The sequence below is a fragment of the Kryptolebias marmoratus genome, linkage group LG18, assembly GCF_001649575.2.
Source record: "Kryptolebias marmoratus isolate JLee-2015 linkage group LG18, ASM164957v2, whole genome shotgun sequence".
In the NCBI taxonomy this organism is placed as follows: Eukaryota; Metazoa; Chordata; class Actinopteri; order Cyprinodontiformes; family Rivulidae; genus Kryptolebias; species Kryptolebias marmoratus.
In genome coordinates this window covers 16,597,517-16,610,442 of record NC_051447.1, presented here as the reverse complement: position 1 = coordinate 16,610,442, position 12,926 = coordinate 16,597,517, and the positions used below count along the sequence as shown (strand labels likewise).

The window sequence follows — 12,926 nt, the reverse complement described above, 5'->3', positions numbered from 1 at the left end:
GCTACACAAACCCACAAAGAAGAGACTAGACCGCAGAAACAGTGGCGAATCACTTTAGAAACAATAAATATTGGGTTAAAGTTGTGGGAAAGTTGCAGTGTTTTGGGCAAAGTTGCAAAAAGTTGCGATTTCGCGGGGTTTGCTTGATTTTGCGTTAATAGTTGTGATCGCAACATCGCGAAATCCTGGAGGGTCTGATTATAAAACACTTAAGACCTTTAATTCACACATCAAGCTGCAAGGCTTGATTTGTGAGCAAATATGTTTGGAGTGGTGGAAAGTCTAAAATAAACAAAAACTAAGGGTGAGAATGAAAGATTTCACAGCACAATACTGTGTTGAAACAAGACAACCAGTTTTATACCATTTACTTAGAAGTCGTAATATTATGGCCAGGGATGAAATAAAAATACTGGTCAATTAAAACTACCATTCATTGAAGGGATGTACAATTTTTGCTCTTTGTCAAAAAAGATGAAAAATGTGTGCATTTGCTTAAAGATTTTTTTCTGGATTATTACAGAAAAGCAAACAATTCCAACAGCTGACAACAGAAGCCAGTATAAACTCACAGCCACTCTACGTGGCAGATATGTTTCCCATGTTCTAAATTAAATTAGTGAGACGATCTCCCACCAAGTGTGGATAGAGGAGCAGGAGTGTGGAAAATGTTTCTCACTAAATGGAGTCTTCTCAGCGACACAAATCAAGCTGAGAGGCGGAGCTGCCTTTACCGTCGGCCGCCGTGCCGAGGTGTTCACACAAAAATACATACGGGGACATATGTGCTGCTAAGACAGAGGGAAGAGCATGTAAATTCACAAGAATCTCAAAGCATACATGTGCACGGCTGGACTTATTCACAATTAAAAGGGAGTCAAATGAGTCCGGGACCTGTTACAAGGGGGGGGGGGGATTTTAACACATGCCTGGACACTGACAAGCAGTCAAAGAGCCCGTCTGTGAGCCGATCAGTGCAGCAGAACGATCGTTTCCATCGTCTCTTACACTGAAGCGTCAGTTCTAACAGCACAAACTCTGATCTGCGTTTTCTTTAATAAACAACTTTTAACAAAAATGCTGCAATACTCAAATCATGCCACTAATGCCTCCTTTCCATTGGCTCTACTTGAGCAGCCCCGCTCCACTCCACTCTACTCTGCTCGGCTGCATCGCGTTTTCACCCGCCTGTCTGCTCGGTAGCATAGGAACACCTCCTTGTGTTGGTGGGAGGGGGGAGGCGGGGTCCAAAGCCGCACCGCGCGCTACCGCATTTGTGTAAACAACAGAAGCGCTATAGACAACGTTGGCCCTGTGTTGTTGCTGTTTTTTGAGCTTCTGCGGATTCTCCTGAGACTTCAGGAAGAGAGGCGCAGTGGAAGAAATGCTCTGGATGCGCGGAGTCGGACAGCTGTTATCCCCCAGAGATTTCAGGCTTTACAGCGCCTTCAGCTGGGGGACAAACATTGCAGGGTAAGCTAACGCTGTTGTTTATAGTCCTATTACTTCGCTACCAATCCAAAATTGCCTATCGGTGTTTTCTTCGGTCTTCTTACGCTTCAATCTGTCCACACCCACGACCAATGAGTGAACAGGAGCTAAGCTTGCGTCACCCACGAAAGCCCGGCCGGCCCGGTTGGACCCTGCTTCGAAGCAGGGCCAAAAATTGCTGGGGCTGGCCTCGAAAAAGGCCCGTGGGAACACTCGCAACGCGAGCCGAGTAGAGTGGAGCCGGGACCATTAGGGCCACTGGAAACAGCCCATATGAGGCGAGAGCATCCACAGTAATAATTAAAATACAAGGAAAAAACTAAAAAAATCCAGAATTTACACCATCCTCTTCATCGTTTCCTATTTAAGCACACAATCAAAGCTTTAAACGACAGGATTAAACACAGAGAAAAATAAAATTAAAGACTTGTTTGAGTTTCTAGGACACAAAGTGACATTGAGCATCCACAACATGGACTGCCACATCATTTCTCAGAAAGCTCTGGATTTCCTGTCAAACAAATGCTATAGAAAATGTATTTTCCCCTCACCAAAAACGCAGGTTTGTGTGTGAATGGGGGTGTTTTCAGAATAAAAGCCTGGCATTGCTTGGAGGAATGCATATCCCCCACCGCTCTTCACGCCAGAGATTTAACCTAAGATCATTTTAGCTTGATAAAGGATGGCGTTGAAGCCATTTTGGTAAACCTTGTAAATAACAGTGAGCGACTCGAGGTGATGTGTGAGATCTTGAGTGATCTGTTGACGCTTGGAGTATGTGGTTAAGATGACTCTCAGCTACTACCACACCAAGTTATAGTTCAATATCTGTAAAAGGGACTCAGTTGGAGTCCTTTGTGTGTTTGTAAAGGTTGATTAGCTGGAGCCATCTTGAAAAGAATTGACTCTGTCCAAGTGTTCATGAGATTTTTTGCTAACACTGCAGATAAAAGCAACACAGACACTGTTTTGGCTTTGCTTGTGAGCAAACAATATCTGGTATAGTGTGGATGGGGCCTTAGAGATGAAAACTTGGATCAACTTTACTAGGAATACATGATTAATTGGTCATTTATTTAGTCAGCAGCAGATGTGTAATTTAACACATCGTGCAAGTTGTATTCACATCAAATATAAGAATGCTGTGATGAACCAACTGCTCAGCTGGTGACAAGAATGAGACACTTTCCAACTGGGCCATCGATCCATCCGTCTTTTCCTGATTAATCCTGTTCTGGGACCTGGTGCCCGTCTCCAGTGGTCAGTGGACAAGAGCCGGGGTTCATCACAGGACCACGCGGACACAAACAACCACTCAGTCACACCCAATGAAGAGGTGCAGAGGCCGCTTAAAAAACAAGAAAACTGGATTTCCCTCTGATGCGTGCCGCTCGCTTCACAGCTCAGTCGCAGGCGGAGGTTTGCCAGCTGCCACTTAAACAGGTGACATTTTCAAGTCCGGCTTGTTTTACGAGGCCTGTAATTTCCAAGCAGGGGGGGGCAAACGTAAATAAAAATTTGATAGCTTAATTGTTATGATTATCCAGCTGTAATTCACCGTGTGTGTAGTTACAATGAAATGATTGAATGATTTAACCATTACAACCAACAGTAAATCAGTTTTACTTTCACCCAAATATGTCGGACGCTGCAGCAATTTGTTATCACTCGCCGCCAAAAGGTTGGCAATAATGTTTTTGCCCTTGTGTGTGTTTGTTACCAAAATATCTCATGAAGCACTGCATGTTAATGAACCCTGAAGGAAGTAATTGTTGGAAATGAATCTACAAATGATTGACTTTTTAAACCAACCCGATTAAAGATGGCGACCACAGCTAATCAACATTAGCCAACACATAAATGGATATAACTTACGGATACTGAAGTAAAATTTGGTGTGGTAGTAGTTGAGAGTGATTAACTTATACTCGGAGCATAATATCACATGAGATCACACATTATTTTCAAGGTTTGACTAAAAATGGCTACAACTCCATCATTTCAGATCATAAAACTTTAGTTTGAAGTTCTGGCAGGAACAGCAGCAGGCGATATGCATTCCTTCAACAAATCCTTCAGTTTTTATGTGACAAGTATTTCAAAAATCATAAATTGTGGATTATCTATTACTGATGTAAGATGTTTTTGGGGTGTTTCCAAATTGAAAGAAAAAAACTTAACTAATCAAACTAAACTGTGAATTTTGTGAACAGTTCTATCTCTACTCAACACCAAATGCATTGTGCCTAATGTCCAGATGAACATCACATTATCTGCTGCTTTACTTCTCCAATCTCTATATAATATCAGCATGAAACAAGAAGTGCTCTCATCCCCACCTCCCAAACGGAAATATATTAAAAGCTAATCATTGTCATCCAACGTAACGGAGGTGACATTTAAATAAACCAGGATTTATCCGCACCATGTCTTCTGATTTAGTTGTGATGTTTAAAATTGGACTTGATCCAAACTGGTCTTGTCTCTACATACAGTTTATCCTTGAGACTTATTTTTAAACTCTACTTCACCTATTCTTGACAAAGACAAACAGAAGCATTGGGATACAATGTAAATTTCACACAGGTTCTTGGAAAAACGCTTCACATGTGACAGAAAATGTTTGGTGCACAGCTTTCAAGTGTAGACAACCGCAAACTTCCTTTGTTGTGTGAAGGTTATCTTCTCATCTCCAAGTGTCTGAATCTCCTGCGAGAAAAATTGATTTCCTACTATGGATTTAGCAAATGTTTTGGCTCGTAACCATTGCACTGCTTAAAAAAAAAAAAGCAACTTGCTGAATACTGAAATAACATCCATAAAAACTAAAGACAAAGAAGGACATTTTTGCAAAGGCATAAGACACGACAGCTGTGCTTCACTGACTGGATTTTTAAAAAAAGGATTCAGAATTTCACAACCATGGTTTCTAATTATTATTACTAATACAGTAAGTATTAAAGTGAATGATGATTGTGAGCACCAGTTTAAAGAGCAGACCTAAAGTCAATCCCATAAAGATAAAGCCTAATACAGGATATGGTCATTTAATGAGGTTAATGATTACTTTAATGGGGACAGTTACATTGGAAGAGGTATTTTTTTTATTATTAACTTTTAATAGTACAGTTCTAATTCATTTTTAATTTGCAAGAAGCAAAGCAAAAAACTTGTTTTACACCTACAACTGCAAAAATCTAGGAATGGCTTTAAAGTGTCATTTCATATTTAGTCTTGTCTCAGTTTTACCTTCTCTACAAGCAAGGCTGAATTCATTTTGTTGAGACAGGGCTCCTCGATCAACAGCTCGACTGATAACGATGCTCACCGGAGACGCGTTCAGCTAAAATACGAAGTGATTTAAATAACGCTTATGCATAAACATGAATTCAGTCAGATTTAGTTGCAGCTGCCCTTCCGCGGCGCGGATTTGAAAGCAGGAAAAAAAAGTTTAAAACGTACCTGAAAGAGCAAAAACCAGTTTGAGAGAAGATCCTTGCAGCAACATTATATCAATGAAAAAGTTTTAATGTTTACATTCATCAAAAAAAAATGAAATTAATGAAACTTTCAGGACACATATTGAGCGTGGCATCTCATGATACTGCGAGACATGAACGATATTTTCAGTGTTTGACCAAAACGGCTACAAACCTGTCATTTCTCAACATGAGATAAGTGGTTTGCAGTTCTTCCAGGTATACAAGGCCCTTTATTTTCACAATTTTTCTACAATTATTCCCAAAAAATTACATTTCATTTTGTTATACTGGAGCCAAATAGAGTTTATTTATTTATTTCTATCATTTATTCATAGGATATTAAGTTTAAACAACTTTTAATGTCAGTAAATTAAGCCTATTTGCTGCGGGACATCCTACAGTTTACAGCCTGAGTCTATTAAAGCTCAGACTTGGCAGAACCTGTCTGCAGTGAGAGGCAGGAGGATTTTAAACCTCTCTATAACCCTGTCAATGAAGCAGCTTCGCTTCGTTTCTGTGTGTGTGTGTGTGTGTGTGTGTGTGTGTATGTTCCCACGTGGGAAAGAGTGCAAGTGCATGACTCACCTCCCGTGATGGTCTGAGATTGCAGAAAAAGGAAGCCGGGGCTGGAGGTTAATCTGAGGTGGGTACAGTTCATCAGATTCCTGAATTGATGTGTGGCAGGCGAGGCAGCGAGCGCGAGGAGCCTGGAAAGATGAACACACGACGGCCGCATCAACACCACCGACTAATACCGGCTGTCCTCACTTAGCAAGGAATTGTTTCAGGCCATTTTAAACATTATCGTTTCCATTTAATAAGCAGAAAACACGCAGGAACGCCATGTTTCTGCTGCGTCAGTTGTTTGCAGCATCTACATGGCAGGTATACAGCAGTAACGATTTGACAGTTTTGGCACAAACCTTGTGAGCTAACAGAGACGACCTGAAATATGTCGCAGCTCCAGGATTTTTCACTCATTCACACTGCTTTCTGAGCATGCACAAGGAAGTCCTGGTGCTTGTACGGTACGAAGACCAAAGGAATATTAATTATTTGTCTTTATTCATGAATTTGATGAAAAGCAAAATCATTTCAACAAGGAAACGTCGGAAAATTAAAGGCCTAGCATTCTTTAAGGAATACATGTTGCTCGCTGTCTTTCATGTCAGCTTTAAACATATTTTATGTTAATGACGTAGGTCCAGCTGTTTTTCTTAAACCCTGAAAATAACGTTATCACAAGATCTCACGCTCAGAGTATGTGCTGCGAACAACTCTCAGCTACTACCACATTAAATTTTAGCTCAATATCTGTAAAAGTGATTGATTTATGCCTACTTTTGTGTTGGCTAAGGTTGAGCAGATGTGGCAGCCATCTTTCAGTGGATTGACCTCAAAAGTTAATTATTTGTAGAGGTAAATTCAGTGATTACTTCCTGAAAGTTTCATTAAAATCCAACCAGTGCCTCATTAGATATTTTGCTAACAGACAACCAGGATTGACTCAAAAAGGTAATGCTGAAGTTTTAAAGCACAGACCTCATGCACTGACAATTACTTTCATCAACAACCACACCAAAGTTTAGGACAAAACCTGTAAAATTTACTGAACTATCTTCCATATTGAATTTTCGTTGGCTCCAAAAGTTAATTGTAGATATCAGAGTTCATCCATTCCAGGTTGAAAATCCTCTGGATATATGAAGTCATTGCGCTTCGGAATCAGTCGGATTTATTGTTTAAATCTGTCACCTCATGTCAGACAGCTGCTTCAGGTGGGAGGGAAGGGAACCAGCAGAAACTCAAGAGTTCCTTATAGAAAAAGTTCACAGAGTCTGTTGCCATGGCGACAGACTCACTCGCCTCTCATTCTGGAGCAGAAATAACCCCCCGGCATTAAAACTGTCACATGAAAAAAAAAAAAAAACACTAAAATATCATTATGGTTCAAGCAAAGCTAATATGGAGTTGTTTATAATTATTCTCAACATGTATCGTTTTTGTTTTTTTATTATTTCTTTCTAAAATCGCTTACCATCAAAAAAGGGGAAAGGCAGGCGATCATCTATTTGCCTGTGTGTCTGTTGAAATATCTCAATATGATAATAATATCTCACTGAATAGACCTTAACTGATTAACTTTTGGAGTCAACATGGTTCAAAATGGCTGCTACCGTCAACAGACCTTATAAACCACAAAAAGAATGGCTTTAATTCAGTAAAATTCACAGATATTTAGCTAAAATTTGGTGCAGTAGTGGCTGAAAGTCCTTCACAGCACATACTCTGAGCGTGACATCTTGTGTTATCGATTAGATCACGTAACTTTATTTTGAAGGTATGAATAAAACAGCTGCAGGTATCATTTTTCACCAAAATGATGGTTTTAGTCTAAAGCTCTGGAATGAAACCCAGCAGGCAGTATGCATTATTTAAAGAACGCTAGGCCTTTAATTTGCTTTATTTATTTATTTCCACATTCTAAACATAGATCAGTGCTGGTAATCTGCAGATAGTCTCTGTTTTTCCTTTCTTTCCTTTTTAACAAATGAGCACTGATGTCAATATTCCATGTATCTGGATGTTTTAACAACAGGAATAAGTTAGTGGAAAGCAACATATATGTCAGGTTTAAAAAAAAAAAAAGAATCAGGAGGACACTTACCAGCACACATGGGACGATTAGAAGCACTGTAGGACAGGATACTATCCAAAATATCTTGTTAAAATAAATATCATTAATAAACAAGAGGAAAACACAGCTAAACAGAGGAGGTGCTGGTGATTACTGACAGGTGTGTACAGTGGAACAGGGCAGAGGCCAATCAGCAGGACAAAACACAGCTGTGCAGAAAACAGGACCGTGACAAGGTCAGCTTCAAAATAAAACGGGAAGTGAAAAATATACTGGCTAAAATAAAATAAATTTTTTAAAAAAAGAAGCTTTTAATAAATAAATCAACATCAAACCATGTTACAGGATAAAACTAAATAAATGCTTCAGCAGATGTAAGAGTGAAAACAGCTTTAAGGTCCATTAATGTTTGCCAGTATTTGTCAGTGTCTTTGTGTGTCTGTTTGCGATTATCTCATGAACCTCTGGACAGATTTTAATGAAACTCTCAGAAAGTAAGCCTTGGATGTAGATCTACAACTGATTAACTTTTGGAGTCAACCAGATTCAAGATGGCCGCCCAAGCAAATCAAACTTAGCAAACAAGAATGGCTATAACTCAGTCAACTTTACAGATACTTCTTGTTTTTTTTTCCTCCAGGTTTACCATGAGATTCAAAGCTGTGGTTCCGAATGTCAAGTTTTTTGTTTTACATGTTAAAAAAATATATTTTAAGCACATACAATAAAAACAGCAGAAAAAACTTCTTGTAGAATTACATAAATGATTAAAAACACTCGATGGCAGCTCAAACAGTGTTAGCTTTGTGTGGCATTTTGTGGAGAGGCCTGACAGTGATTGTAGAAAATAGGAATATGCAAAATAACAACAAAAAAAGAACAACATATCAAGATTAAAAATACTAAGCCCTGAGAGATGCAGAGTCTCTTCAATATGAAAAGACCCAAAGTGAGGCCTGGCATACATCCTGTTGGATTAATAAAAAATGTGCTTCCATCAAAAACAATGATCAAGTTTTGCAGAAACAAGATTTGTAGAAAATAAACAAATAAATAAATAAATAACCGCACAATAAGAAAAGCTTTACAAACGCACTGCAGTCTGTTTTCAACGAGATCAATGGAGCGTTAAAGCAAGTGACAAAAAGTTTGTGAAATTAATAGTTGAACAAGGCTTGTATCGAGTTAAGATCTTTCTTCATTTATTGTTTTGTTTACTTTCATGTGGAACTTGTGCAATAAGGGCCATCCAGGCACAACGCAATTCAGTTTCCAAAGAAAACTCAATTTTATTGATTGGATTCTGAGGAAAATGAATAAGGCTTCGCACCTATAGTGCGCTTTACATTACGCTCAATGTTCCAATGACTTTGGGAATATAGACTGCATAAACAATTATTCAGCAAATTCTATTCTCCAGGACTAATTACGCAGCTGAACATTAAACTATGAGTCAACCCGTACTGCTTTATGAATTAATACATTATTGGTACACAAAAGCAAGGGAAGTTTTGACTTAACTATTAAAAAGTTGTAGCATTTTAGGGTGGTTGAACTATTCCAACCACTGTTTATGTTCCCATAAATAATGTGCATCTAGTTTATGTGCGACTGTTATGTTTTATACTTCTCGACAAGAATACCAAATATGCTAAAACTAGCTTAATATCTGTAAAGTTCAGTGGGTTGGAGCCATTTATGAGCTTGCTACTGTCGATTAGCTGTAGCAGTCATCCTAAATTGGGTTAACTTCAGGTGTAAATGATCCAAACATCCAGTGTTTGCTTTCGGAGAGTTCTGGTACCAGACATTTGAACGCACAAAGACAGACGCAGGCAAAAACTTCATCATCCGCCTTCACCATTTGGCGAAGGGCGATACAGATGTGTAGTTTAAGGGGGAAAAACTAAACAAAACTAATATAGGACAAGCTTGCCTTTCCAAAAATATGAAGGTGATCAAAGAGTAAACCAGAATCACGGCTTAGGAGAGTGATGTCGTGATGACAAAGGATCTGTATGACTACCAGTTTGTTTAGGATTTAGATGATGATGTACGGCACACATTTCCTGCATATTACTGCTGAGTTGCACTCCACGCCTTCTATGGTTCTGCAATGCTGGCTTTGTGTAATAAGCCCATTCTGTCATGGGACGTCACCGGCTTGATTGGCGCTCCAAAGTTGAGCTAAAGAGGGACTCAGCTTTGTAGCTTCACTGGGGAAACCGATTTGAGAAAGTCTAAAGAGACCAGCATATTATACCAGAATACATTAAATTCAACATTATAATGGTTGTCAAGAAAATATATCTGTGAGTTTCTTTGTTAGCCTAAGTTAAACCTCTTCTTGTGAAGTGTGACAAGGGGCAGATAGTCATATTCCTTTATCCTCCATCCAAAAAAAATCAACTGGGACTTTAAACCCCCCTGGAATGAACATTAAAAAATGTAGAGGTAGAGCTAAAAAGAGTAATCCGTGCAACAAATTTTCTCTCAAAATAAAGTATGTTGAGGTCTAAAAACAACACAGATAATAGCTCAAACGTTGTGGTTGCTACCAAGGTGTGTACATAATGAGAGTTAGAGCTGTTGGTAATTATTCTGTTCCTGTGAATCACAGCTAGGCTTTAATACCTTTTATTGTAAATTGGTTCAGATTGTTCAGATGGTGCAAACAAGTCAACTTCATTTTTATCAGAAATAAATTGAAGTCATTTCACAAAAATTCATTTTTTTAAAGTACTAGGACTGTGGAAAGTAGCCAATCTCATTGATTTTCATTTTAAAGACCAAAGTTTCTGATTAGGTAAAAGTTCATTATGTTAGGCCGAATTCCAATTTGGACCTTCCCTCTGTGCATAAAGGTAGTATCTCACTGGGCTGCAACTGTCGGAGACTATTTGGTGACTCAAAATTGCGAATAAAGAGGCACGTTTTCCTTCTCGTCTATTCCCAAAGTCACTAAACGTATCGTAAAGCTCACTCTAGAAATAAGGCCTGATTCCTGATTTTCCTCAGTGTTTGTGACCAAGTCAATAGAAAGCCAAAAACCTGACCAGTATTTGAAAATGATTGCTTATTTTTGTGTGGACAGCTTGCAAAACTGTATTCTAGGCTGTTCACATTTTGATGCCGCCCTCTGGCCACATCATACTCCCATCTCAACTTCAGTACTACACAGTGAAACATCCAAAACACCCAACAATTAAAGCATACCTTCGAAGACACAAAGTGTGCATCGACTACTGCAGTGGCTGATTATCAACATGCACAACAACACACTAAGAATTAGATTCTAATCCTCAGTTAATCTGGTTGAGTGACTTTACAGCAAACACACCTATCTGCCATACCGACAAAACCTTGTTACCATTGTTGTGTTAAAACCATGAAGGCGATTAATGCAACAGCGCTGATATGTATCTACCTGCTGGCTGCGTGAGCTGCATTTCAAGCTCTTTGGGGTTTGTTTCAAATGTAAACAAAAACACTTTCTTTGAGCAGTCCACCCCCAAACAGCTGGGGGTTGCTGCTTCAAAAGAGTGTCAGCACCGGGGTGCCATTTTGCCGGGCAAGAGGATGGCAAAACATCTTACACGCTCCACATCAAAATGCAACAAATGAAAGGCGTGAAATTCTCTGTGAGAGCCGATGCTCGCGGGCCGTCAGGTGAAGGTGCAGCGCAGCTACGAATCGCTCGTAAACAACCTCGCCCCACTGTTCAGACCAGGAATACGGCTTTTTTTTTTATGCATGAGTGCTGATTCAGGGCGGAGGACCAGTCGAATCTTTTCCCATTCTGTAGCTTACCTATGAAAGGAACGACACGTGTCATGTGTATTTTTCAGCATTTAACCACTTCAGCATACTTTCAGGGAATTCCAACCATTCAGAAATCAAAACCTTATTTAGTAGATGGGTGCTATAATCTTTTGTATTTGTAATATTTATACTCTTTAATATTTCATCTTTCTTCTTTGATTTCACAAAAAAAAGGGAATTTTTAGCTTGAACCAATTTTAGCTTTGTACTATTTGTGCTAATCTTAGCTTTTGCTACCTTCTTTTTTGGCTAATTTTATCTTTCAGCTACTAGTTTTGGTAATCTATGCTTTCACCAACTGTTGTACTAATTCAGACTTTTACTGCAGCTTCTATCGAGCTAATCTAGGCTTTTAGCTACTGTTTTTAGCTTTGAGCTACTGTGTTGCTGGTTTTAGCTTTTAACTACTGTTTTACTGGTTTCATCTTTTAGCTACGGTTTTCCTAAGTGTACTTTTTAGCTACGGTTCAGCTTCTGTTCTGCTTGTTTTAAATTTAACTCAGTTTTAGCCTCTTCAACAGATCTCAGAAGTATCAATTGGTCTTCGGCATTCACACCACATTTCTACGGAAGCATCTAATTTTTCTTCTTCTAATTCTGTTCCCTGTCAGAATACACACCTGTTCAACGAAACCAATCTACCACTTTTCTCACACTTGTTTCCACCTACATCCACCTCCTTTTCTTCTTTTCTTTAAAATCAATCTCACACTTCCTCTCCTTCCAGTTTCTCTGCCTTGCTTGCTACATCCTTGGCTCTTACGTGGTTCCCCCGTAGGGCTGTGTGTCTGCTGTAATGAATTGTACTTAATTGCCGAGTGGGACCCACAGCCTTAAATATAATTCTCAAGACATTTAACCTGGGCTGATATAAATGATAAACACAGCCTAATAAATGGGTTTCAGCTTGGAGCGGGAAACAAAACCCATTTTTCTTTTCTGTCCCAACAAGTATGCAAACACAGAATGTGCCGTAAATGATCCTGGCAATAATTAGCGTTTTTAAACTAAAGCCCTACATCTCACACTCTGAGCTTTGAGGGCATAAAAACTTAATGCACTCCTGCTGGAGATTTATTATTCGGCTAATACACTAAATTAAAACTAATTTAATTATACATTTGGCACCTTATAGCCCTGCTTTCTTTATGCGTGCTCAACATGGGCTCAAAGCGATCTTTTCTTGAACCTCTCTTCAAAATAAAGATTGAAGCTCAACAAATTTGGCACAGCAGGATACAAAAATTGTATTTTCTTTCTATCAAATAGATATTTTAACTTGTCGAGATAAGACAAAATGATTACTAGGAAAATCAGCAAATAAGAATTTTTTTAATTTTAGGACAGAAGATTGAAACAAGGTGAAATTTGTTCCAGTCTGTTGGGTTTCTTTATCTCAAAAATGGTTTGTGGTTTTTAATTACCAATTTACAAAATCTGAGTGAAGTGAAAAAAAACAAACTGGCTCAATTTGAAATGTATGTCACTGGATT

General features: G+C 38.9%; 1 long non-coding RNA gene across 1 annotated transcript in view; it reads right to left on the bottom strand.

Moving 5' to 3' along the window:
* The window catches only part of LOC112450787, a 155,820-nt gene extending 147,995 nt beyond the window's left edge, over positions 1–7,825 (bottom strand). The window contains exons 1-2 of the long non-coding RNA XR_005234385.1: positions 7,642–7,825; positions 5,559–5,680 (exon numbers count right to left, since the gene is read on the bottom strand). This is a non-coding gene — a long non-coding RNA (uncharacterized LOC112450787). The remainder of the gene's footprint in view (positions 1–5,558; positions 5,681–7,641) is intronic.
* Between the last annotated feature and the right edge of the window lie 5,101 nt (positions 7,826–12,926).